The 27,036-nt window shown below is 45.3% G+C and overlaps 12 non-coding genes across 12 annotated transcripts; all 12 read left to right on the forward strand.

Annotated features, from left to right (window-relative positions):
- Positions 1 to 297: 297 nt before the first annotated feature.
- On the forward strand, positions 298 to 369 carry trnap-agg (transfer RNA proline (anticodon AGG)). Its single transcript has one exon. It is a non-coding gene; the product is annotated as a tRNA-Pro (tRNA).
- A 255-nt stretch (positions 370 to 624) lies between these two features.
- On the forward strand, positions 625 to 697 carry trnaf-gaa (transfer RNA phenylalanine (anticodon GAA)). The gene has a single exon. It is a non-coding gene; the product is annotated as a tRNA-Phe (tRNA).
- Positions 698 to 1,546: 849 nt separating this feature from the next.
- trnaq-cug (transfer RNA glutamine (anticodon CUG)) lies at positions 1,547 to 1,618 on the forward strand. The gene has a single exon. It is a non-coding gene; the product is annotated as a tRNA-Gln (tRNA).
- Positions 1,619 to 9,878: 8,260 nt separating this feature from the next.
- trnaf-gaa (transfer RNA phenylalanine (anticodon GAA)) lies at positions 9,879 to 9,951 on the forward strand. Its single transcript has one exon. It is a non-coding gene; the product is annotated as a tRNA-Phe (tRNA).
- Positions 9,952 to 10,354: 403 nt separating this feature from the next.
- Positions 10,355 to 10,426, forward strand: trnaq-cug (transfer RNA glutamine (anticodon CUG)). Its single transcript has one exon. It is a non-coding gene; the product is annotated as a tRNA-Gln (tRNA).
- Positions 10,427 to 16,007: 5,581 nt separating this feature from the next.
- trnaf-gaa (transfer RNA phenylalanine (anticodon GAA)) lies at positions 16,008 to 16,080 on the forward strand. Its single transcript has one exon. It is a non-coding gene; the product is annotated as a tRNA-Phe (tRNA).
- A 3,337-nt stretch (positions 16,081 to 19,417) lies between these two features.
- Positions 19,418 to 19,489, forward strand: trnap-agg (transfer RNA proline (anticodon AGG)). The gene has a single exon. It is a non-coding gene; the product is annotated as a tRNA-Pro (tRNA).
- An 88-nt stretch (positions 19,490 to 19,577) lies between these two features.
- trnai-aau (transfer RNA isoleucine (anticodon AAU)) lies at positions 19,578 to 19,651 on the forward strand. Its single transcript has one exon. It is a non-coding gene; the product is annotated as a tRNA-Ile (tRNA).
- Positions 19,652 to 20,268: 617 nt separating this feature from the next.
- trnaf-gaa (transfer RNA phenylalanine (anticodon GAA)) lies at positions 20,269 to 20,341 on the forward strand. The gene has a single exon. It is a non-coding gene; the product is annotated as a tRNA-Phe (tRNA).
- A 90-nt stretch (positions 20,342 to 20,431) lies between these two features.
- On the forward strand, positions 20,432 to 20,503 carry trnaq-uug (transfer RNA glutamine (anticodon UUG)). Its single transcript has one exon. It is a non-coding gene; the product is annotated as a tRNA-Gln (tRNA).
- A 2,898-nt stretch (positions 20,504 to 23,401) lies between these two features.
- On the forward strand, positions 23,402 to 23,474 carry trnaf-gaa (transfer RNA phenylalanine (anticodon GAA)). The gene has a single exon. It is a non-coding gene; the product is annotated as a tRNA-Phe (tRNA).
- An 835-nt stretch (positions 23,475 to 24,309) lies between these two features.
- On the forward strand, positions 24,310 to 24,381 carry trnaq-cug (transfer RNA glutamine (anticodon CUG)). The gene has a single exon. It is a non-coding gene; the product is annotated as a tRNA-Gln (tRNA).
- The last annotated feature ends 2,655 nt before the right edge of the window (positions 24,382 to 27,036 follow it).

The raw sequence follows: 27,036 nt of genomic DNA on the forward strand, positions 1-27,036 counted from the left end.
TGCAGTACCTCGTTCGAAAAAACTTTTTCGGCAGCACTGAGCCGCAAGAGCTCATCTAGGTAGTGCCCCATTTGAGCTAATTCTGCTCGATGATGGAGAGGAGGTGTCCATCGCTCTAAAAATAAAAAAGACGAGACGCGATCCCTAGCACGTGTGCAGGTGCTGCAGCGTGATTTCCAATGACCACAAAAAAAGAGGCCGCATTTCCTCTGTGCTGGTAACTTTGCACTGGCTACCTTTTAATTGTAGATTTAATTAAAGTATTGCACTTTAAGCCATGCAAGCTGAAATGTTTTCGGCCCGTTGGTCTAGGGGTATGATTCTCGCTTAGGGTGGGAGAGGTCCCGGGTTCAAATCCCGGACGAGCCCATTATCAGCCTTTGCTTTTAATCTCTTCAGCCTGATTAGGGCAACCAGGATATTTCTGAGAAATTGGGGATAAAATGAGCCAGAGAGAGGCCGGTTAGCTCAGTTGGTTAGAGCGTGGTGCTAATAGCGCCAAGGTCAAGGGTTCAATCCCCGTGCGGGCAACTCATTTTCTCTCTGGGACCTTCACTCTGCTCTTCTCGAAAATGACTGGCGGTCTCCCAGACATGCCTGCTGGCTAAACCGCACAAGTACCTGGCCGAAATAGCTCAGTTGGGAGAGCGTTAGACTGAAGATCTAAAGGTCCCTGGTTCAATCTCGGGTTTCGGCAGAGGAACCACGTCTGCCTCTCTCAGTCGAGGTGGTCCATTGACCAATCGCCAGCTCCTATCTACCTGATTCCACCTAGCCTCATCGCTATCTGCCTCTCAGACAGCCAGCTAGCAGGGTGTGTTCGTTCCATGGTGTAATGGTTAGCACTCTGGGCTTTGAATCCAGCGATCCAAGTTCAAATCTCGGTGGGACCTGCATTTGCAGGAATGTGTGCAGTACCTCGTTCGAAAAACCTTTTTCGGCAGCACTGAGCCGCAAGAGCTCATCTAGTTAGTGCCCCTTGAAGGGGGGCGTAAAAAGGATGGACAGCACTGGACAATGCAGGTATCGATCCCGCTACCCCTCGCATGCTAAGCGAGCGCTCTACTATTTGAGCTAATTCCCCTCGATGATGGAGAGAAGGTGTCCATCGCTCTCAAAGACAAAGACGAGGCGCGATCCCTAGCACGTGTGCAGGTGCTGCAGCGCGATTTCCAATGACCACAAAAAAACAGGCCGCATTTCCTCTGTGCTGGCAACTTTGCACTGGCTACCTTTTAATTGTAGATTTAATCAAAAAATTGCGCTTTGAATCCAGCGATCCGAGTTCAAATCTCGGTGGAACCTTTTTAGGTTCTTTGCGGAAGGGAGGGAAAAAACAGAGGTGATGCCCAACTGCTGACGTGGCGGTGAAATTGGCACTTTCAAACCGAGTCGGAATTGGGGAAACATGGGCTTAAAAAGCAAAGGCTTCATTTCCTCCTTGCTATCGTGCTTCTGGACTCAATGACTTAAATCCTTGCTATCGTGCTTCTGGACTCAATGACTTAAATCTCTGCTGCTCATGGGAAAAGTTGACACACGCCAAGGTTCCATGGTGTAATGGTTAGCACTCTGGGCTCTGAATCCAGCGATCCGAGTTCAAATCTCGGTGGGACCTGCTTTTGCCAGGAATGTGTGCAGTACCTCGTTCGAAAAAACTTTTTCGGCAGCACTGAGCCGCAAGAGCTCATCTAGGTAGTGCCCCTTGAAGGGGGGCGTAAAAAGGATGGACAGCACTGGAGAATGCAGGCATCGATCCCACTACCTCTCGCTTGCGCCTACTGCTTCCTACCTATTGAGCCAAAGTAAGCCCAAAGTAAGCCCACGTGAGCCAATCGTGTTACTCTGCTGTGGCTTACTTTTGACCAATCGCATTCTCTCCTGTGGCTTACTTTTGACCAATCGTGTTTCTCTCCTGTGGCTTACTTTTGACCAATCGCCTTTCTCTCCTGTGGCTTACTTTTGACCAATCGCGTTTCTCTCCTGTGGCTTACTTTTGACCAATCGGCGACCGCTATTATTAGGCAAGGCAAGGCAAGTTTATTTATATAGCACATTTCATACACAATGGTAATTCAAAGTGCTTTACATAGAAGAAATTAAAATAATCAAAATAAATCAGAATAATTAAAACAGTTTGGAATAAAAGATAATATACAGAAATAATCAAACGAAATCAGAATAATTATAACATAAAATAAAATACAGTGCAAACAGTCGGACGAACAGTGGCACAGTGCTCATTCAGTAAATGCACAGTTAAACAGATGTGTTTTGAGTCTGGATTTGAATGTGACTACTGTAGGAGCACATCTGATCTCTTCTGGAAGCTGGTTCCAGCTGCGGCTGGCATAGTAGCTAAAAGCAGACTCGCCATGCTTAGAGTGAACCCTTGGTATTTCTAGCTGATGTGATCCTAATGATCTGAGTGATCTGTTGGGTTTATATTCACTGAGCATATCTGCAATGTATTGAGGTCCTAGGCCATTGAATGATTTATATACCAGTAATAATACTTTAAAATCAATCCTAAATGTAACTGGCAGCCAGTGTAAAGACCTGAGGACTGGTGTGATGTGTTCATATTTTCTGGTTCTGCTCAGAATCCTAGCAGCAGCGTTCTGTATGAGCTGCAACTGTCTTATGGTCTTTTTGGGAAGGCCAGTGAGAAGTCCATTACAATAATCCACCCTACTGGTGACGAAAGCATGCACAAGTTTTTCTAAGTCTTGACTGGAAACAAAGCATCTAATTCTTGCAATATTTTTCAGGTGATAATATGCTGATTTATTTATTGCTTTGACATGACTACTGAAACTAAGGTCTGACTCTAGAGACACACCCAGATTCCTGACTTGATTTTTAGTTGTTTGACCCCTAGACTGAAGGTATGCGTTCACCTTGAGAACTTCATCTTTGTTTCCAAACGCAATGACTTCAGTTTTGTCTTTGTTTAACTGAAGAAAGTTTTGGCACATCCAATTGTTTACTTCATCAATGCATTGGCAAAGGGAGTCAATGGGGCTGTAATCGTTAGGTGATAGGGATAAGTAGAGCTGTGTGTCGTCTGCATAGCTATGGTAAGCCATTTGGTTCTTTCTCATTATTTGGTTCATTGGGAGCATGTACAGGTTGAATAGGAGTGGCGCAAGAATTGAGCCTTGAGGGACTCCGCATGTCATGGATGTCCAGCCAGTTTTCCAGCCTGTCAAGAAGTATTTTGTGATCGACGGTGTCAAATGCAGCACTGAGGTCGAGTAGTACCAGCACTGATAATTTGCCTGTATCAGTATTTAAGCGAATATCATTTATTATCTTTATGAGCGCGTCCTCTGTACTGTGGTGCGGTCGGAAACCAGATTGAAAATGGTCAAAGTATCCATTCGAGCTTAAGAATTTGTTCAGCTGATTGAAGACAACTTTTTCAATGATCTTGCCTATGAAAGGAAGATTTGATATCTGTCTATAGTTGTTTAATATGGTCTTATCCAGATTGCTCTTTTTCAGGAGGGGCTTGACGACAGCAGTTTTCAGGGAGGTCGGAAAACTCCCAGAGAGAAGTGAGGCATTTACCACTTCCAGGAGATCTGCTTCTAAGCTGTGTAACACATTTTTGAAAAAAGATGTGGGAAGTGCGTCAAGGGCGCAGGTTGATGTTTTTAGTTGCTTCCAAAATTTTCCCATCAATTTCTTCGAAATCAGACATAGTGGCTACTTTCTCGTGCTGTTGTCTGATCTGCCTGACCCCAGCGCAACTCAAGGATGAGCTGATCACCTTTCTGATATTATTGATTTTCTCAGAGAAGAAAGAAGTAAACTCACTGCACTTTCTCACTGAGAGCATTTCACTGGGAATCTGGCTTGGGGGGGTTGTCAGTCTCTCTACAGTAGCAAAAAGAGTGCGCGTGTTGTTTATATTGCTGTTTATAATATTCGAGAAAAAAGTCTGTCTAGCTTTGCTTAGTTCCTTATTGAAAGCATGGAGGCTGTCTTTGTAGATGTTATAATGGACTACAAGTTTTGTCTTCCGCCACATGCGCTCTGCTTTTCTGCATTGTCTTTTCATATTTTGCACTGCTGTTGAGTTTCTCCAAGGTGCTTTTTGTCTGCCACTCTTCTTCCTGACTTTCACAGGAGCAATATCATCAATTACACTCTTAACTTTTGAGTTAAAAGAATCCCGGAGAAAATCAACAGAGTCAGCAGATATGCTTGGTGTTAAAGATATAGCCTTCATAAATAGTACACTAGTGTTCTCATTTAAGCATCTCTTCTTGACAGACACAGATCTAGCTTCAATGGCAGGAGAGATCAATATATCAAAGAAAATACAAAAATGATCAGACAGTGCTACATCCTTAATAACAATTGATGAAATGTTTAGACCCTTACTGATAAGTAAATCTAGAGTGTGTCCACGATTATGTGTGGGTCCATGTACATGCTGAGTCAGATCAAAAGTTTTTAAAACAGTTTTGATTTCTTTTGCAATATTGTTTTCTGCATTATCTATGTGAATGTTAAAATCTCCAGCAATGGCAAAGCAGTCAAACTCTGAGGAAATTGTTGATAACAGTTCTGTTAAGTTCTCAGCAAAAGCTGGAGAGTATTTTGGAGGCCTGTAAACAATGATAAGTAAAATGCGTGGAGCACCTTTTAACACAATACCGAGATACTCGAAAGACGGGTAATTCCCAAATGATATTTGCTTACATTGAGAGACATCTTTATAAAGAGCAGCTAAACCTCCGCCTCTTCTGACAGCTCTGCAGACACTCATAAAAGTAAAGTTAGGAGGGGCTGTTTCATTGAGGACTGTTGCACTGCAACTTTCTTCTAGCCAAGTTTCATTTAGCAACATAAAATCCAGGTTGTATGTGGTTATTAAGTCGTTGACTAAAAGTGATTTATTTTTAAGTGAAAGGATGTTTAAAAGTGCTAACTTAACAGTCTTACTTTTTGTCCCCACAGCAAACTTGGTATGTCGTGTAATAGGCACCAGATTAGATGGGTTTGCTGTACGGCTTTTGAAGGCCTTAGACTTTCTATCATGTAATCGAACAGCAATAGAAAAAGATACAGGCACACTGGGTTCCCGCTGGTTCTGTAAACATTTGAGAAAGTTATTGTTATCATAGCGGGGACCCGACACATATCACTGAGAGCTGGTATCAGTTGTTTTTGGTTCACCTCGAGCCGCTGGGGGAGGGTGTGGGCCCTGGCGCTGTGGCAGAGGCCGAAGAGCTCACAGGAGGAGGGAGAGGGCGAGCTGGGCCCGCAGGCTTTGGTGGTTGTGGGGCCTGGCGTTTTTTGGTTGGTATCTGGGGGCTCGCAGCAAAAGAGTGGGATAGTCTAGTTCCAGCATGCACCAGTTGTTCCATTTTCTCTGAGAAGCACAGAAGTGGAGATTCTGGAGAGAGTGATAATGTTTCCGGTGAGAGGGATTTTTGCTCTGGTGTTATTGGAGGCTGTAATATGCTGTCCTGGTTTCCCTGGCTGTTTTCCAGAAAGTCGTCTATGGGTGCTGTATCTTGGAGCAGTGCTGGTATGTCACAGTCTGTCTGTGGTGAGCTCTGTGGGCAGGGCTCAGCTGAGATTGTGTCCGTGAGCAGAAGTTGTTGTGGCTGAGTGGTGTTATCACTGTCCTTGTGTGATGTGTCAACCGCATATCCATTCAGGTGCTAAAGTGAAATCCTGTGGTCATTCATACTGTATCCAGGTGTGTGTGTGCCATTCAGGTTGAGTGGATTGGCACACATTGCAGAAGGATGACGGAGGGAGAAGTAGATATTGTCCTTTAGCACTCTTGAACCAAGTTTGGTTGGGTGGTGGCCATCCTGTTGAAACAGTTGCCTCTGACTCCAGAAAAGATTGAAGTTGTCAATAAAGTTCACTCCTTTTATATTGCAGGTTTTTTGCAGCCATGTATTAAGCCCAAGCAACCGTGAAAACCTGTTTGTTCCTCTTGCTGGGAGTGGTCCACTGATGAATGTTTGAACTTTCAGTCTTTTAAGTGTTTCAAAAAGTTCATTGAAATCCTTTTTAAGAAGTTCCGACTGCTCTTTATGAATATCATTCTTCCCCACATGAATGATGAGTCGATTTGCAGTCTTATGTTTCATCAGAATGTTCTGAAGTTCCCTGTTTACATCAGAAGTTGTTGCTTGTGGAAGGCAGCACGTTGTTGTATCCCTGCTATTAATGTTTCTGATTACGGAGTCGCCCACTATCAGAGTCCTGGGCTCGGCTGCACTGTGAGCTGAGTGCCGCTGTCTGCTCGACCTTGAGCCCCAGTTAGCATCAGTGTTAGCTACTGGCTGATTCTGTCTGTGTGCGATCACATTCATCAAATTTGGGGATTCCTCATTCATTAATACTTCAAATCTGTTCTCAAGATGTATAGGCGGTGGTAGGAGACCAGTGTTTGCAGTCCTTGTCAGAGCCGTATCTGGGGTAGAGGATGCTACTGCAGTAATATGTGATGCTCGTGACAATCTGATGTCTCGAGTGCCTTTGGGTCTCGCACCCTGTTTGTGCCATCGATTAGTAAAACGATCGGCTTGTTTCTCTACACTCAGTATGGCCTGTCGAGAAGCACTAGATTCAGTGGGAGGCTGGTCGAATAAAATAATTCTGCTTTTTTTTGTAGTAATCCAAGCGTTTGAGCACTGTGCTGATTTGCTGAAGTTAAAATTAGGTGATAAAAGGAGATAAATTATAGAAATATAAAAGCGATAGAGCAAAGCGTGGAGCAGTAAGCGAGAGCGTCCGAACAGTAGCTGAGCAGGAAGTAGTCGTCATCAGTAGTAATTATCGTCATCTTTGCAACAGGTAAGTCTATTCTTCACGACTGTATAATCGATCATTATTTATTCATAAACAGTGTTTGTTTTTACACAATTAAACATGCCAATAAAGCTAGCTGGCGTGTAATAGCACACGTTTTCTTCTGTACATGTGAACCTGCAACTTTACCATGATACATGATACATGGCATGATACCAGCAAGATTGTACCAAGAAGTGTTATTGATTTTCTTATTAATAAGTTCATCACACTATTTACAATTTGTACACAAGGCAATTCAAAGTGATTCACAGTTGTATAAAAACAATAATGCTTATGCTCATAATAATAATAATCATTAATTATTATAATATTATAATAATTAATTACATAAAAAATAAATGCTGTAGTAAAATACTTTCAGTTGGAATATGACAGCTATGTAACGTTCTGTTTATGCCTGTGTCCTTTCAGATTATGTATGCATACCCGGTTTTACGAAGAACCTCTGAGGGTCGACTCCTTATGGGGCCAACTGAGGAGGCCAATAGGAGGAAGATCGTGTTGGCAGGGAGGGCCAGGTGTAAGGAGGAGGTCCTGGCTGAGGCCACTGCCTTTGTGAGGCAGAATGGAGGGAATCCTGGAGACCAGTTCCTGGTTCTGGCTCACTGCAAGATCCAGTTTGGGAAACACCAGGGTCAGAGGTTCCTGTGGCTGCTGGAGAACTCACTGGGGTATGCCTGCTATCTGGTCAGCAGCATTTTGGGGGAGGAGGAGAGGGACAACCCGCTGTCTGACAACAAACACCTGTTCCTCAGATACACCTCGCAGATCAGGGAGGTAGGCGAGGCTGTGGAGGTGTGTCATATAAAACAGGCCATGCTGCAGGAGGCCCAGAGGACAGGAGACTCTGGATGTCTGATGGTGGAGTTTGGGGATTTTAAGGGTAGGTCAATGAAGGAGGTGTATGAGGACCCAAGCAAGGAGGCCCAGGCTATTATCATCACCTACCTGAAGAAGGCAAAGGCCGGGCCTAACACCAATATGGCCCTTTTCAAAGCATACGTGCTGAAGAGGCAGGCTCCAGCCCACGTGCCCACCACCACTGTGCCCACTGCATCTGTCCTCACTGCTGCTGTGCCCACTGCCACTGTGTCTGTTCCTCCTCCACCTACTGCCACTAAGAACAGGCCACTGCTGGCGACCAATGTGAAGGCCCTGTTGGCGTGGGGGAAGCATTTATCTGCTTCACAGCTGGCACAAAAGATTTTGTCTCCAGCCAAACCCTGTAAGTGATTTGCAAGCTTTAAAATAATTACAGTATATATTAGGCAGTATATATGTCTAACGAAAATACGTGTTCAACAGCTGCAGGACCACGTGTACCACCTGTGTCTGAGTCCGCAGTCCGGAGACAGCTCTTTACATGTGGTGAGTATCACTTAACGCATACAAGTGTGTTGGTGACATGTGCTTAGTGTTTTATGTTATTTTACAGACTCTGCTGCTACGGATTTTTTTGAGGAGGAAGATGACCTGGAGATGGCAACTGTAGCCTCGCAAGCTGAGGAACAACTTCCTCAAGGTATGTAAATCTTAAACAATATTTTACAAACAATTACAAATAAAACAAAACAGTATTTTTTAAATGACATATTATTTTATTTCACAACACAGAGGAATGGCACTTCTCAGGTGTCAATCTACATTCACTCTTTGAGTGAACATCCTCAAAGGAAAAAAGATAATTTAAAGGTGTATGTAAAAGGTTTTATTTCATTTTTTATCGTAATCACTGACTAAAGCTCATTCTTGTCATCTCACACTTCCCCCACTCCCCTTGGAATAAGTGGCTGTTGTAGTGTTTGGTCTGCTTCGCTTCACACTTGGCTGATCCCATCTTTTTTTCTTCTTGTATTTCTTCTAATGGTGCTTGGATGAAAAACAGGATGATTTTCACTGCTTCCTTCCATCTTTTCATCATCATGTCATCTCTCTACTAATCGTACATGCTTTGCAGTAAACCTTGTAATCGCAGTAGCTGTCCAGCAGAGCTGAGAAAGTCATGCAGTGAAAGTCTAAAACAATAAGATAATTTCGTTGTGTTTTTTTACGCTCCAGCCACTGCAGGCTCGAGAGGCCCTGCTCCTGCCCCGGCTCGTGCTACTGCCCCTGCTCCTGCCCCTTATCCTGCTCCTCCAGCATTGTGGACCCCTGGCCAGGTGTCCCAGTCGCCTGCAGAGCTTCCTGTCCACTGGAAAGAGCAACTCCAATCTTTCCAGCAAGGCCTTCAACCCCTGTCCCTCTGCACCAGGACCATCCTCACTACAGCCACCCACAGGACTGCAGCGCCCTGCCCAGCCTCCTCTGCAGTCTCCTCCTCTGCGGCCTGCCCAGCCTCCTCTGCAGTCTCCTCCTCTGCGCCCTGCCCAGCCCCTCTGCAGTCTCCTCCTCTGCGCCCTGCTCAGCCTCCTCTGCAGTCTCCTCCACAGCCTTCTGTCCAGCCAAGTGCTGCCTCTGCTCCTGCAACATCAACTGGGTCCAGTGTTGCAGACCAGGCTCCTGTAAGTAAGCTTCTCATTATTCGTGTGCAGGTCCTGCAGCGTGATTTCCAATGACCACAAAAAAAGATGCCGCATTTCCTCTGTGCTGGAAACTTTGCACTGGCTACCTTTTAATAGTAGATTTAATCAAAAAATTGCGCTTTAAGCCATGGAAGCTGAAATGTTTGCGGCCCGGCAGCAGCAGGGAGGATGTATGTTTCGGCTCGTTGGTCTAGGGGTATGATTCTCGCTTAGGGTGCGAGAGGTCCCGGGCTCAAATCCCAGACGAGCCCATTATTAGGCTTTGCTTTTAATCTCTTCAGCCTGATTAGGGCAACCAGGATATTTGTGAGAAATTGGGGATAAAATGTGCCAGAGAGAGGCCGGTTAGCTCAGTTGCTTAGAGCGTGGTGCTAATAACGCCAAGGTGGCGGGTTTTCATCCCCGTACGGGCCACTCATTTTCTCTCTGGGACCTTCGCTCTGCTCTTCTCGAAAATGACGGGCGGTCTCCCAGACATCCCTTCTGGCTAAACCATACAAGTATCTGGCCGAAATAGCTCAGTTGGGAGAGCGTTAGACTGAAGATCTAAAGGTCCCTGGTTCAATACCGGGTTTCGGCAGAGGAACCATGTCCGCCTCTTTTAGTCTACCTGATTCCACCTAGCCTCATCGCTATCTGCCTCTCAGACAGCCAGCTAGCAGAGTGTGTTGGTTCCATGGTGTAATGATTAGCACTCTGGGCTTTGAATCCAGAAGTCTGAGTTCAAATCTCGGTGGAATCTTTTTAGGTTCTTTGCGGAAGGGAGGGAAGAAACAGAGGTGATGCGCAACTGCTGACGTGGCGGTGAAATTGGCACTCTCAAACCGAGTCGGAATTGGGGAAACATGGGCTTAAAAAGCAAAGGCTTCATTTGCTCCTTGCTATCGTGCTTCTGGACTCAATGACTTAAATCCTTGCTATCGTGCTTCTGGACTCAATGACTTAAATCTCTGCTGCTCATGGGAAAAGTTGACACACGCCAAGGTTCCATGGTGTAATGGTTAGCACTCTGGGCTCTGAATCCAGCGATCCGAGTTCAAATCTCGGTGGGACCTGCTTTTGCCAGGAATGTGTGCAGTACCTCGTTCGAAAAAACTTTTTCGGCAGCACTGAGCCGCAAGAGCTCATCTAGGTAGTGCCCCTTGAAGTGGGGCGTAAAAAGGATGGACAGCACTGGAGAATGCAGGTATCGATCCCACTACCTCTCGCTTGCGCCTACTGCTTCCTACCGATTGAGCCAAAGTAAGCCCAAAGTAAGCCCACGTGAGCCAATCGTGTTTCTCTGCTGTGGCTTACTTTTGACCAATCGCCTTTCTCTCCTGTGGCTTACTTTTGACCAATCGCGTTTCTCTCCTGGCTCTGCTCCTGTGGCTTACTTTTGACCAATCGGCGACCGCTGTTATTATCGTCATCTTTGCAATCTTTGCAACAGGTAAGTCTATTCTTCACGACTCTATAATCGATCATTATTTATTCATAAACAGTGTTTGTTTTTAGACAATTAAACATGGCAATAAAGCCAGCTAGCGTGTAAAAGCACACGTTTTCTTCTGTACATGTGAACCTGCAAGTTTACCATGATATACAGTAAAAAAAATTGTCACTACTGTCAAGATAATTAGCCGACCACTAATTAAGCTATATCCTCCTTAAACCATTTTTTTGTTGTAGTTAATTTAGTATTTTTTGTGTCATTCATTACATTATTTTGAGCACAAGAAAATTTTTACTAAAACCTTTAAAAAAAAAAGTTTAATTCATATATGTTATACTATACTATGTTATACACCAGTATACATATTTATGTTATCTTTTTAAATACTATGTTATACATATTTAAAAAGACATGAATAGGCAAAAACAAGTGTTTTTTTGTTTCAACAAATGATTCTCAACTATGTTATAAAAGATATACCAAAACGATTTGATATACCATTTTAAGTTTTAGATCTGTTTGATGATCATATTATTATGAATTGTCATAAACGCCTTTATGTTATATTTGGTGTTTCTTAGTAATCTCTGCCACAAAAGCTAAACAAAACAAAACGATTTAAGCATGGCGTGATACCAGCAAGATTGTACCAAGAAGTGTAATTTATTTTCTTATTAATTAGTTCATCACACTATTTACAATTTGTACACAAGGCAATTCAAAGTGATTCACAGTTGTATAAAAAACAATAATGCTTATGCTCATAATAATAATAATCATTAATTATTATAATATTATAATAATTACTTACATAAAAAAAATGCTGTAGTAAAATACTTTCAGTTGGAATATGACAGCTATGTAACGTTCTGTTTATGCCTGTGTCCTTTCAGATTATGTATGCATACCCGGTTTTACGAAGAACCTCTGAGGGTCGACTCCTTATGGGGCCAACTGAGGAGGCCAATAGGAGGAAGATCGTGTTGGCAGGGAGGGCCAGGTGTAAAGAGGAGGTCTTGGCTGAGGCCACTGCCTTTGTGAGGCAGAATGGAGGGAATCCTGGAGACCAGTTCCTGGTTCTGTCTCACTGCAAGATCCAGTTTGGGAAACACCAGGGTCAGAGGTTCCTCAGGCTGCTGAAGAACTCACTGTGGTATGCCTGCTATCTGGTCAGCAGCATTTTGGGGGAGGAGGAGAGGGACAACCCGCTGTCGGACAACAAACACCTGTTCCTCAGATACACCTCGCAGATCAGGGAGGTAGGCGAGGCTGTAGAGGTGTATCAGAAAAAAACAGGCCATGCTGCAGGATGCCCACAGGACAGGAGACTCTTGGTGTCTGATGGTGGAGTTTGGGGATTTTAAGGGTAGGTCAATAAAGGAGGTGTATGAGGACCCAAGCAAGGAGGCCCAGGCTCTCATCACCTACCTGAAGAAGGCAAAGGCCGGGCCTAACACCAATATGGCCCTTTTCAAAGCATACGTGCTGAAGAGGCAGGCTCCAGCCCACGTGCCCACCGCCACTGTGCCCACTGCATCTGTCCTCACTGCTGCTGTGCCCACTGCCACTGTGTCTGTTCCTCCTCCACCTACTGTCACTAAGAACAGCCCACTGCTGTCGACCAATGTGAAGGCCCTGTTGGCGCGGGGGAAGCATTTATTTGCTTCACAGCTGGCACAAAAGATTTTGTCTCCAGCCAAACCCTGTAAGTGGGTAAGTTTTTTCTTTTTTCTCCAGCCACTGCAGGCTCGAGAGGCCCTCCTCCTGCCCCGGCTCGTGCTACTGCCCCTGCTCCTGCCCCTTATCCTGCTCCTCCAGCATTGTGGACCCCTGGCCAGGTGTCCCAGTCGCCTGCAGAGCTTCCTGTCCACTGGAAAGAGCAACTCCCATCTTTCCAGCAAGGCCTTCAACCCCTGTCCCTCTGCACCAGGACCATCCTCACTACAGCCACCCACAGGACTGCAGCGCCCTGCCCAGCCTCCTCTGCAGTCTCCTCCTCTGCGCCCTGCCCAGCCTCCTCTGCAGTCTCCTCCTCTGCGCCCTGCCCAGCCTCCTCTGCAGTCTCCTCCTCTGCGCCCTGTTCAGCCTCCTCTGCAGTCTCCTCCACAGCCTTCTGTCCAGCCAAGTGCTGCCTCTGCTCCTGCAACATCAACTGGGTCCAGTGTTGCAGACCAGGCTCCTGTAAGTAAGCTTCTCATTATTCGTGTGCAGGTGCTGCAGCGTGATTTCCAATGACCACAAAAAAAGAGGCCGCATTTCCTCTGTGCTGGAAACTTTGCACTGGCTACCTTTTAATTGTAGATTTAATCAAAAAATTGCGCTTTAAGCCATGCAAGCTGAAATGTTTGCGGCTCGGCAGCAGCAGGGAGGATGTATGTTTCGGCTCATTGGTATAGGGGTATGATTCTCGCTTAGGGTGCGAGAGGTCCCTGGTTCAAATCCCGGATGAGCCCATATTTAGGCTTTGCTTTTAATCTCTTCAGCCTGATTAGGGCAACCAGGATATTTATATCCCGGGTTTCGGCAGAGGAACCACGTCCGCCTCTTTTAGTCTACCTGATTCCACCTAGCCTCATCGCTATCTGCCTCTCAGACAGCCAGCTATCAGGAAGTGTTGGTTCCATGGTGTAATGGTTAGCACTTTGGGCTTTGAATCCAGCGATCCAAGTTCCAATCTCGGTAGAACCTTTTTAGGTTCTTTGCGGAATGGTGGGAAAAAGCAGAGGTGATGCGCAACTGCTGACGTGGCAGTGAAATTGGCAATCTCAAACAGAGTCGGAATTGGGGAAACATGGGCTTAAAAAGCAAAGGCTTCATTTGCTCCTTGCTATCGTGCTTTTGGACTCAATGACTTAAATCTCTGCTGCTCATGGGAAAAGTTGACACACGCCAAGGTTCCATGGTGTAATGGTTTGCACTCTTGGCTCTGAATCCAGCGATCCGAGTTCAAATCTCGGTGGGACTTCCTTTTGCCAGGAATGTGTGCAGTACCTCGTTCGAAAAAACATTTTCGGCAGCACTGAGCCGGAAGAGCTCATCTAGGTAGTGCCTCTTGAAAGGGGGCGTAAAAAGGAAGGACAGCACTGGAGAATGCAGGCATCGATCCCGCTACCTCTCGCATGCTAAGCGAGCGCTCTACCATTTGAGCTAATTCCCCGCGATGATGGAGAGGAGGTGTCCATCGCTCTCAAAGACAAAGACGAGGTGCGATCACTGGCTACCTTTTAATTGTAGATCCGAGTTCAAATCTCGGTGGGACCTGCATTTGCCAGGAATGTGTGCAGTACCTCGTTCGAAAAAACATTTTCGGCAGCACTGAGCCGTAAGAGCTCATCTAGGTAGTGCCCCTTGAAGGGGGGCGTAAAAAGGATGGACAGCACTGGAGAATGCAGGCATCGATCCCACTACCTCTCGCTTGCGCCTACTGCTTCCTACCGATTGAGCCATAGTAAGCCCAAAGTAAGCCCACGTGAGCCAATCGTGTTTCTCTGCTGTGGCTTACTTTTGACCAATCGCGTTCTCTCCTGTGGCTTACTTTTGACCAATCGTTTTTCTCTCCTGTGGCTTACTTTTGACCAATCGCCTTTCTCTCCTGTGGCTTACTTTTGACCAATCGCGTTTCTCTCCTGGCTCTGCTCCTGTGGCTTACTTTTGACCAATCGGCGACCGCTATTATTATCGTCATCTTTGCAATCTTTGCAACAGGTAAGTCTATTCTTCACGACTGTATAATCGATCATTATTCATTCATAAACAGTGTTTGTTTTTGGACAATTAAACATGCCAATAAAGCTAGCTAGCGTGTAATAGCACACGTTTTATTCTGTACATGTGAACCTGCAACTTTACCATGATATACAGTAAAAAACATGCCACTACTGTCAAGATAATTAGCCGACCGCTAATTAAGCTATATCCTCCTTAAACCATTTTTTTGTTGTTGTTAATTTAGTATTTTTTTGTGTCATTCATTACATTATTATATACATTACTCCAGCCCACGTGCCCACCACCACTGTGCCCACTGCATCTGTCCTCACTGATGCTGTGCCCACTGCCACTGTGTCTTTTCCTCCTCCACCTACTGCCACTAAGAACAGGCCACTGCTGGCGACCAATGTGTAGGCCCTGTTGGCGCTGGGGAAGCATTTATTTGCTTCACAGCTGGCACAAAAGATTTTGTCTCCAGCCAAACCCTGTAAGTGGGTAAGTTTTTTCTTTTTTCTCCAGCCACTGCAGGCTCGAGAGGCCCTGCTCCTGCCCCGGCTCGTGCTACTGCCCCTGCTCCTGCCCCTTATCCTGCTCCTCCAGCATTGTGGACCCCTGGCCAGGTGTCCCAGTCGCCTGCAGAGCTTCCTGTCCACTGGAAAGAGCAACTCCAATCTTTCCAGCAAGGCCTTCAACCCCTGTCCCTCTGCACCAGGACCATCCTCACTACAGCCACCCACAGGACTGCAGCGCCCTGCCCAGCCTCCTCTGCAGTCTCCTCCTCTGCGGCCTGCCCAGCCTCCTCTGCAGTCTCCTCCTCTGCGCCCTGCCCAGCCCCTCTGCAGTCTCCTCCTCTGCGCCCTGCTCAGCCTCCTCTGCAGTCTCCTCCACAGCCTTCTGTCCAGCCAAGTGCTGCCTCTGCTCCTGCAACATGAACTGGGTCCAGTGTTGCAGACCAGGCTCCTGTAAGTAAGCTTCTCATTATTCGTGTGCAGGTCCTGCAGCGTGATTTCCAATGACCACAAAAAAAGAGGCCGCATTTCCTCTGTGCTGGAAACTTTGCACTGGCTACCTTTTAATAGTAGATTTAATCAAAAAATTGCGCTTTAAGCCATGGAAGCTGAAATGTTTGCGGCCCGGCAGCAGCAGGGAGGATGTATGTTTCGGCTCGTTGGTCTAGGGGTATGATTCTCGCTTAGGGTGCGAGAGGTCCCGGGCTCAAATCCCAGACGAGCCCATTATTAGGCTTTGCTTTTAATCTCTTCAGCCTGATTAGGGAAACCAGGATATTTGTGAGAAATTGGGGATAAAATGTGCCAGAGAGAGGCCGGTTAGCTCAGTTGCTTAGAGCGTGGTGCTAATAACGCCAAGGTGGCGGGTTTTCATCCCCGTACGGGCCACTCATTTTCTCTCTGGGACCTTCGCTCTGCTCTTCTCGAAAATGACGGGCGGTCTCCCAGACATGCCTGCTGGTTAAACCATACAAGTATCTGGCCGAAATAGCTTAGTTGGGAGAGCGTTAGACTGAAGATCTAAAGGTCCCTGGTTCAATACCGGGTTTCGGCAGAGGAACCACGTCCGCCTCTTTTAGTCTACCTGATTCCACCTAGCCTCATCGCTATCTGCCTCTCAGACAGCCAGCTAGCAGAGTGTGTTGGTTCCATGGTGTAATGATTAGCACTCTGGGCTTTGAATCCAGAAATCTGAGTTCAAATCTCGGTGGAACCTTTTTAGGTTCTTTGCGGAAGGGAGGGAAAAAACAGAGGTGATGCGCAACTGCTGACGTGGCGGTGAAATTGGCACTCTCAAACCGAGTCGGAATTGGGGAAACATGGGCTTAAAAAGCAAAGGCTTCATTTGCTCCTTGCTATCGTGCTTCTGTACTCAATGACTTAAATCCTTGCTATCGTGCTTCTGGACTCAATGACTTAAATCTCTGCTGCTCATGGGAAAAGTTGACACACGCCAAGGTTCTATCGTGGAATGGTTAGCACTCTGGGCTCTGAATCCAGCGATCCGAGTTCAAATCTCGGTGGGACCTGCTTTTGCCAGGAATGTGTGCAGTACCTCGTTCGAAAAAACTTTTTCGGCAGCACTGAGCCGCAAGAGCTCATCTAGGTAGTGCCCCTTGAAGTGGGGCGTAAAAAGGATGGACAGCACTGGAGAATGCAGGCATTGATCCCACTACCTCTCGCTTGCGCCTACTGCTTCCTACCGATTGAGCCAAAGTAAGCCCAAAGTAAGCCCACGTGAGCCAATTGTGTTTCTCTGCTGTAGCTTACTTTTGACCAATCTTGTTCTCTCCTGTGGCTTACTTTTGACCAATCGTGTTTCTCTCCTGTGGCTTACTTTTGACCAATCGCCTTTCTCTCCTGTGGCTTACTTTTGACCAATCGCGTTTCTCTCCTGGCTCTGCTCCTGTGGCTTACTTTTGACCAATCGGCGACCGCTGTTATTATCGTCATCTTTGCAATCTTTGCAACAGGTAAGTCTATTCTTCACGACTCTATAATCGATCATTATTTATTCATAAACAGTGTTTGTTTTTAGACAATTAAACATGGCAATAAAGCCAGCTAGCGTGTAATAGCACACGTTTTCTTCTGTACATGTGAACCTGCAACTTTACCATGATATACAGTAAAAAAAATTGTCACTACTGTCAAGATAATTAGCCGACCGCTAATTAAGCTATATCCTCCTTAAACCATTTTTTTGTTGTTGTTAATTTAGTATTTTTTGTGTCATTCATTACATTATTTTGAGCACAAGAAGATTTTTACTAAAACCTTTTAAAAAAAAAGTTTAATTCATATATGTTATACTATACTATGTTATACACCAGTATAAATATTTATGTTATCTTTTTAAATACTATGTTATACATATTTAAAAAGACATGAATAGGCAAAAACAAGTGTTTTTTGTTTCAACAAATGATTCTCAACTATGTTATAAAAGATATACCAAAACGATTTGATATACCATTTTAAGTTTTAGATCTGTTTGATGATCATATTATTATGAATTGTCATAAACGCCTTTATGTTATATTTGGTGTTTCTTAGTAATCTCTGCCACAAAAGCTAAACAAAACAAAACGATTTAAGCATGGCATGATACCAGCAAGATTGTACCAAGAAGTGTTATTTATTTTCTTATTAATTAGTTCATCACACTATTTACAATTTGTACACAAGGCAATTCAAAGTGATTCACAGTTGTATAAAAAACAATAATGCTTATGCTCATAATAATAATAATCATTAATTATTATAATATTATAATAATTAATTACATAAAAAAATGCTGTAGTAAAATACTTTCAGTTGGAATATGACAGCTATGTAACGTTCTGTTTATGCCTGTGTCCTTTCAGATTATGTATGCATACCCGGTTTTACGAAGAACCTCTGAGGGTCGACTCCTTATGGGGCCAACTGAGGAGGCCAATAGGAGGAAGATCGTGTTGGCAGGGAGGGCCAGGTGTAAAGAGGAGGTCTTGGCTGAGGCCACTGCCTTTGTGAGGCAGAATGGAGGGAATCCTGGAGACCAGTTCCTGGTTCTGGCTCACTGCAAGATCCAGTTTGGGAAACACCAGGGTCAGAGGTTCCTGTGGCTGCTGAAGAACTCACTGTGGTATGCCTGCTATCTGGTCAGCAGCATTTTGGGGGAGGAGGAGAGGGACAACCCGCTGTCGGACAACAAACACCTGTTCCTCAGATACACCTCGCAGATCAGGGAGGTAGGCGAGGCTGTAGAAGTTTATCAGAAAAAAACAGGCCATGCTGCAGGATGCCCACAGGACAGGAGACTCTTGGTGTCTGATGGTGGAGTTTGAGGATTTTAAGGGTAGGTCAATAAAGGAGGTGTATGAGGACCCAAGCAAGGAGGCCCAGGCTCTCATCACCTACCTGAAGAAGGCAAAGGCCGGGCCTAACACCAATATGGCCCTTTTCAAAGCATACGTGCTGAAGAGGCAGGCTCCAGCCCACGTGCCCACCGCCACTGTGCCCACTGCATCTGTCCTCACTGCTGCTGTGCCCACTGCCACTGTGTCTGTTCCTCCTCCTCCTACTGCCACTAAGAACAGCCCACTGCTGGCGACCAATGTGAAGGCCCTGTTGGCGCGGGGGAAGCATTTATTTGCTTCACAGCTGGCACAAAAGATTTTGTCTCCAGCCAAACCCTGTAAGTGGGTAAGTTTTTTCTTTTTTCTCCAGCCACTGCAGGCTCAAGAGGCCCTGCTCCTGCCCCGGCTCGTGCTACTGCCCCTGCTCCTGCCCCTTATCCTGCTCCTCCAGCATTGTGGACCCTTGGCCAGGTGTCCCAGTCGCCTGCAGAGCTTCCTGTCCACTGGAAAGAGCAACTCCCATCTTTCCAGCAAGGCTTTCAACCCCTGTCCCTCTGCACCAAGACCATCCTCACTACAGCCACCCACAGGACTGCAGCGCCCTCCCCAGCCTCCTCTGCAGTCTCCTCCTCTGCACCCTGCCCAGCCTCCTCTGCAGCCTCCTCCTCTGCGCCCTGCCCAGCCTCCTCTGCAGTCTCCTCCTCTGCGCCCTGCCCAGCCTCCTCTGCAGTCTCCTCCTCTGCGCCCTGCTCAGCCTCCTCTGCAGTCTCCTCCACAGCCTTCTGTCCAGCCAAGTGCTGCCTCTGCTCCTGCAACATCAACTGGGTCCAGTGTTGCAGACCAGGCTCCTGTAAGTAAGCTTCTCATTATTCGTGTGCAGGTCCTGCAGCGTGATTTCCAATGACCACAAAAAAAGAGGCCCCATTTCCTCTGTGCTGGAAACTTTGCACTGGCTACCTTTTAATTGTTGATTTAATCAAAAAATTGCGCTTTAAGCCATGGAAGCTGAAATGTTTGCGGCCCGACAGCAGCAGGGAGGATGTATATTTCGGCTCGTTGGTCTAGGGGTATGATACTCGCTTAGGGTGCGAGAGGTCCCGGGTTCAAATCCCGGACGAGCCCATTATTAGGCTTTGCTGTTAATCTCTTCAGCCTGATTAGGGCAACCAGGATATCTCTGAGCAAATGGGGATAAAATGTGCCAGAGAGAGGCCGGTTAGCTCAGTTGGTTAGAGCGTGGTGCTAATAACGCCAAGGTCGCGGGTTCGATCCCCGTACGGGCCACTCATTTTCTCTCTGTGACCTTCGCTCTGCTCTTCTCGAAAATGACGGGCGGTCTCCCATACATCCATGCTGGCTAAACCACACAAGTACCTGTCTGAAATAGCTCAGTTGGGAGAGCGTTAGACTGAAGATTTAAAGGTCCCTGGTTCAATCCCGGGTTTCGGCAGAGGAACAACCTCCGCCTCTTTTAGTCTACCTGATTCCACCTCTCAGACAGCCAGTTAGCAGGGTGTTTTGGTTCCATGGTGTAATAGTTAGTACTCTGGGCTTTGAATCCAGCGATTCGAGTTAAAATCTCGGTGGAACCTTTTTAGGATCTTTGCGGAAGGGAGGGGAAAAACAGAGGTGATGCGCAACTGCTGACGTGGCGGTGAAATTGGCACTCTCAAACCGAGTCGGAATTGGGGAAACATGGGCTTAAAAAGCAAAGGCTTCTTTTGCTCCTTGCTATCGCGCTTCTGGACTGAATGACTTACATCTCTGCACCACATGGGAAAAGTTGACACACGCCGAGGTTCCATGGTGTAAGGGTTCGCACTCTGGGCTCTGAATCCAGTGATCCGAATTCAAATCTCGGTGGGACCTTCATTTGCCAGGCTAAACAGCACAAGTACCTGGCCGAAATAGCTCAGTTGGGAGAGTGTTAGACTGAAGATCTAAAGGTCCCTGGTTCAATCTCGGGTTTCGGCAGAGGAACCACGCCCGCCTCCTTTAGGCTACCTGATTCCACCTAGCCTCATCGCTATCTGCCTCTCAGACAGACAGCTGGGAGGGTGTGTTGGTTCCATGGTGTAATGGTTAGCACTCTGGGCTTTGAATCCAGCGATCCGAGTTCAAATCTCGGTAGAACCTTTTTAGGTTCTTCGCGGAAGGGAGGGAAAAAACAGAGGTGATGCGCAACTGCTGACGTGGCGGTGAAATTGGCACTCTCAAACCGAGTCGGAATTGGGGAAACATAGGGTGCTTCTCAATATCCCTCCTCGTCTCCTCGTTCCTCTGTCCTCCATCCTATGACCCGGAAACCGATCGAGCTCAGCCATCTTGAAGGACATCTCAATTCTCTAATTGCACCGCGAGGAGGCGAGGATCGAGGAGTGAGGAGGCTTTCAGAGGAGTCATGAGCGAGGATACACAGGTGTATCCTATGCGGAATTGTTTTATTGACTAAACGTGACGCACGTATACATTCTCCTCCCCCTTCACATCGGTCACAATCTGTTTTAAAGTATACTTTACCTTTGCAGTTTATATAAACCACACATTACACATATTTCAACAGGGTATCTTGCTTTATTATTATTTATTATGAATTTCTTAAATAAACAAACTGCAACAACATGAGGGCAGATCCTTTGAGCGCTGCTGATGACGCTATGAAGTGACGCTCGAGTGATCAAGTATTCCAATGTATAAAAAAGCTTTCATTCGATTCCTCCATCCTCATTTTTGTCATTCATTACATTATTTTGAGCACAAGAAGATTTTTACTAAAACCTTTAAAAAAAAAAGTTTAATTCATATATGTTATACTATACTATGTTATACACCAGTATACATATTTATGTTATCTTTTTAAATACTATGTTATACATATTTAAAAAGACATGAATAGGCAAAAACAAGTGTTTTTTTGTTTCAACAAATGATTCTCAACTATGTTATAAAAGATATACCAAAACGATTTGATATACCATTTTAAGTTTTAGATCTGTTTGATGATCATATTATTATGAATTGTCATAAACGCCTTTATGTTATATTTGGTGTTTCTTAGTAATCTCTGCCACAAAAGCTAAACAAAACAAAACGATTTAAGCATGAAATGATACCAGCAAGATTGTACCAAGAAGTGTTATTTATTTTCTTATTAATTAGTTCATCACACTATTTACAATTTGTACAAAAGGCAATTCAAAGTGATTCACAGTTGTATAAAAAACAATAATGCTTATGCTCATAATAATAATAATCATTAATTATTATAATATTATAATAATTAATTACATAAAAAAAATGCTGTAGTAAAATACTTTCAGTTGGAATATGACAGCTATGTAACGTTCTGTTTCTGCCTGTGTCCTTTCAGATTATGTATGCATACCCGGTTTTACGAAGAACCTCTGAGGGTCGACTCCTTATGGGGCCAACTGAGGAGGCCAATAGGAGGAAGATCGTGTTGGCAGGGAGGGCCAGGTGTAAAGAGGAGGTCCTGGCTGAGGCCACTGCCTTTGTGAGGCAGAATGGAGGGAATCCTGGAGACCAGTACCTGGTTCTGGCTCACTGCAAGATCCAGTTTGGGAAACACCAGGGTCAGAGGTTCCTGTGGCTGCTGAAGAACTCACTGTGGTATGCCTGCTATCTGGTCAGCAGCATTTTGGGGGAGGAGGAGAGGGACAACCCGCTGTCTGACAACCAACACCTGTTCCTCAGATACACCTCGCAGATCAGGGAGGTAGGCGAGGCTGTGGAGGTGTATCATATAAAACAGGCCATGCTGCAGGAGGCCCAGAGGACAGGAGACTCTGGATGTCTGATGGTGGAGTTTGGGGATTTTAAGGGTAGGTCAATGAAGGAGGTGTATGAGGACCCAAGCAAGGAGGCCCAGGCTCTCATCACCTACCTGAAGAAGGCAAAGGCCAGGCCTAACACCAATATGGCCCTTTTCAAAGCATACGTGCTGAAGAGGCAGGCTCCAGCCCACGTGCCCACCACCTCTGTGCCCACTGCATCTGTCCTCACTGCTGCTGTGCCCACTGCCACTGTGACTGTTCCTCCTCCACCTACTGCCACTAAGAACAGGCCACTGCTGGCGACCAATGTGAAGGCCCTGTTGGCGCGGGGGAAGCATTTATTTGCTTCACAGCTGGCACAAAATATTTTGTCTCCAGCCAAACCCTGTAAGTGATTTGCAAGCTTTAAAATCATTACAGTATATATTATGCAGTATATATGTCTAACGAAAATACGTGTTCAACAGCTGCAGGACCACGTGTACATCCTGCGTCTGAGTCCGCAGCCCGGAGACAGCTCTTTACATGTGGTGAGTATCACTTAACGCATACAAGTGTGTTGGTGACATGTGCTTAGTGTTTTATGTTATTTTACAGACTCTGCTGCTACGGATTTTTTTGAGGAGGAAGATGACCTGGAGATGGCAACTGTAGCCTCGCAAGCTGAGGAACAACTTCCTCAAGGTATGTAAATCTTAAACAATATTTTACAAACAATTACAAATAAAACAAAACAGTATTTTTTAAATGACATATTATTTTATTTCACAACACAGAGGAATGGCACTTTTCAGGTGTCAATCTACATTCACTCTTTGAGTGAACATCCTCAAAGGAAAAAAGATAATTTAAAGGTGTATGTAAAAGGTTTTATTTTTTTTTTTATCGTAATCACTGACTAAAGCTCATTCTTGTCATCTCACACTTCCCCCACTCCCCTTGGAATAAGTGGCTGTTGTAGTGTTTGGTCTGCTTAACTTCACACTTGGCTGATCCCATCTTTTTCTCTTCTTGTATTTCTTCTAATGGTGCTTGGATGAAAAACAGGATGATTTTCACTGCTTCCTTCAATCTTTTCATCATCATGTCATCTCTCTACTAATCATACATGCTTACAAGATCAAGGGTTCGATCCCCGTACGGGCAACTCATTTTCTCTCTGGGACCTTCGCTCTGCTCTTCTCAAAAATGACTGGCGGTCTCCCAGACATGGCTGCTGGCTAAACCGCACAAGTACCTGGCTGAAATAGCTCAGTTGGAAGGGCGTTAGACTGAAGATCTAAAGGTCCCTGGTTCAATCCCGGGTTTTGGCAGAGGAACCACGTCTGCCTCTCTTAGTCGAGGCGGTCCATTGACCAAACGCCAGCTCTTATCCACCTGATTCCACCTAGCCTCATCGCTATCCGCCTCTCAGACAGCAGGGTGTGTTTGTTCCATGGTGTAATGGTTAGCACTCTGGGCTTTGAATCCAGAGTTCAAATCTCGGTGGGACCTGCATTTGCCAGGAATGTGTGGAGCACCTCGTTCGAAAAAACATTTTCGGCAGCACTGAGCCGCAAGAGCTCATCTAGGTAGTGCCCTTTGAAGGGGGGCGTAAAAAGGATGGATAGCACTGGAGAATGCAGGCATCGATCCCGCTACCTCTCGCATGCTAAGCGAGCGCTCTACCATTTGAGCAAATTCCCCTCGATGACGGAGAGAAGGTGTCCATCGCTCTCAAAGACAAAGACGAGGCGCGATCCCTAGCACGTGTGCAGGTCCTGCAGCGTGATTTCCAATGACCACAAAAAAACAGGCCGCATTTCCTCTGTGCTGGCAACTTTGCACTGGCTACCTTTTAATTGTAGATTTAATCAAAAAATTGCGCTTTGAATCCAGCGATCCGAGTTCAAATCTCGGTGGAACCTTTTTAGGTTCTTTGCGGAAGGGAGGGAAAAAACAGAGGTGATGCACAACTGCTGACGTGGCGGTGAAATTGGCACTCTCAAACCGAGTCGGAATTGGGGAAACATGGGCTTAAAAAGCAAAGGCTTCATGTGCTCCTTGCTATCGTGCTTCTGGACTCAATGACTTAAATCCTTGCTATCGTGCTTCTGGACTCAATGACTTAAATCTCTGCTGCTCATGGGAAAAGTTGACACACGCCAAGGTTCCATGGTGTAATGGTTAGCACTCTGGGCTCTGAATCCAGCGATCTGAGTTCAAATCTCGGTGGGACCTGCTTTTGCCAGGAATGTGTGCAGTACCTCGTTCGAAAAAACTTTTTCGGCAGCACTGAGCCGCAAGAGCTCATCTAGGTAGTGCCCCTTGAAGGGGGGCGTAAAAAGGATGGACAGCACTGGAGAATGCAGGCATCGATCGCACTACCTTTCGCTTGCGCCTACTGCTTCCTACCGATTGAGCCAAAGTAAGCCCAAAATAAGCCCACGTGAGCCAATCGTGTTTCTCTGCTGTGGCTTACTTTTGACCAATCGCGTTCTCTCCTGTGGCTTACTTTTGACCAATCGTGTTTCTCTCCTGTGGCTTACTTTTGACCAATCGCCTTTCTCTCCTGTGGCTTACTTTTGACCAATCGCGTTTCTCTCCTGGCTCTGCTCCTGTGGCTTACTTTTGACCAATCGGCGACCGCTATTATTAGGCAAGGCAAGGCAAGTTTATTTATATAGCACATTTCATACACAATGGTAATTCAAAGTGCTTTACATAGAAGAAATTAAAATAATCAAAAGAAATCAGAATAATTAAAACAGTTTGGAATAAAAGATAAAATACAGAAATAATCAAATGAAATCAGAATAATTAAAACATAAAATAAAATACAGTGCAAACAGTCGGACGAACAGTGGCACAGTGCTCATTCAGTAAATGCACAGTTAAACAGATGTGTTTTGAGTCTGGATTTGAATGTGACTACTGTAGGAGCACATCTGATCTCTTCTGGAAGCTGGTTCCAGCTGCGGCTGGCATAGTAGCTAAAAGCAGACTCGCCATGCTTAGAGTGAACCCTTGGTATTTCTAGCCGATGTGATCCTAATGATCTGAGTGATCTGTTGGGTTTATATTCACTGAGCATATCTGCAATGTATTGAGGTCCTAGCCCATTGAATGATTTATATACCAGTAATAATACTTTAAAATCAATCCTAAATGTAACTGGCAGCCAGTGTAAAGACCTGAGGACTGGTGTGATGTGTTCATATTTTCTGGTTCTGCTCAGAATCCTAGCAGCAGCGTTCTGTATGAGCTGCAACTGTCTTATGGTCTTTTTGGGAAGGCCAGTGAGAAGTCCATTACAATAATCCACCCTACTGGTGATGAAAGCATGCACAAGTTTTTCTAAGTCTTGACTGGAAACAAAGCATCTAAATCTTGCAATATTTTTCAGGTGATAATATGCTGATTTAGTTATTGCTTTGACATGACTACTGAAACTAAGGTCTGACTCTAGAGACACACCCAGATTCCTGACTTGCTTTTTAGTTGTTTGACCCCTAGACTGAAGGTATGCGTTCACCTTGAGAACTTCATCTTTGTTTCCAAACGCAATGACTTCAGTTTTGTCTTTGTTTAACTGAAGAAAGTTTTGGCACATCCAATTGTTTACTTCATCAATGCATTGGCAAAGGGAGTCAATGGGGCTGTAATCGTTAGGCGATAGGGATAAGTAGAGCTGTGTGTCGTCTGCATAGCTATGGTAAGCGATTTGGTTCTTTCTCATTATTTGGCTCATTGGGAGCATGTACAGGTTGAATAGGAGTGGCGCAAGAATTGAGCCTTGAGGGACTCCGCATGTCATGGATGTCCACTCAGACTTATGGTCTCCTATACTCACATAATAACCTCTGCCTCCTAAGTATGACCTGAACCATTTTAGGACTATCCCAGAAAGCCCGACCCAGTTTTCCAGCCTGTCAAGAAGTATTTTGTGATCGACAGTGTCAAATGCAGCACTGAGGTCGAGTAGTACCAGCACTGATAATTTGCCTGTATCAGTATTTCAGACAGTGCTACATCCTTAATAACAATTGATTAAATGTTTAGACCCTTACTGATAAGTAAATCTAGAGTGTGTCCACAATTATGTTTGGGTCCATGTACATGCTGAGTCAGATCAAAAGTTTTTAAAACAGTTTTGATTTCTTTTGCCATATTGTTTTCTGCATTATCTATGTGAATGTTAAAATATCCAGCAATGGCAAAGCAGTCAAACTCTGAGGAAATTGTTGATAACAGTTCTGTTAAGTTCTCAGCAAAAGCTGGAGAGTATTTTGGAGGCCTGTAAACAATGATAAGTAAAATGCGTGGAGCACCTTTTAACACAATACCCAGATACTCGAAAGACGGGTAATTCCCAAATGATATTTGCTTACATTGATAGACATCTTTATAAAGAGCAGCTAAACCTCCGCCTCTTCTGACAGCTCTGCAGACACTCATAAAAGTAAAGTTAGGAGGGGCTGTTTCATTGAGGACTGTTGCACTGCAACTTTCTTCTAGCCAAGTTTCATTTAGCAACATAAAATCCAGGTTGTATGTGATTATTAAGTCGTTGACTAAAAGTGATTTATTTTTAAGTGAGCGGATGTTTAAAAGTGCTAACTTAACAGTCTTACATTTTGTCCCCACAGCAATATTGGTATGTCGTGTAATAGGCACCAGATTAGATGGGTTTGCTGTACGGCTTTTGAAGGCCTTAGACTTTCTATCATGTAATCGAACAGCAATAGAAAAAGATACAGGCACACTGGGTTCCCGCTTGTTCTGTAAACATTTGAGAAAGTTATTGTTATCATAGCGGGGACCCGACACATATCACTGAGAGCTGGTATCAGTTGTTTTTGGTTCACCTCGAGCCGCTGGAGGAGGGTGTGGGCC

Source organism: Siphateles boraxobius, unplaced genomic scaffold, assembly GCF_051911475.1.
Source record: "Siphateles boraxobius isolate OS27281-9 unplaced genomic scaffold, OSU_SipBor_1 19, whole genome shotgun sequence".
Taxonomy (NCBI): domain Eukaryota; kingdom Metazoa; phylum Chordata; class Actinopteri; order Cypriniformes; family Leuciscidae; genus Siphateles; species Siphateles boraxobius.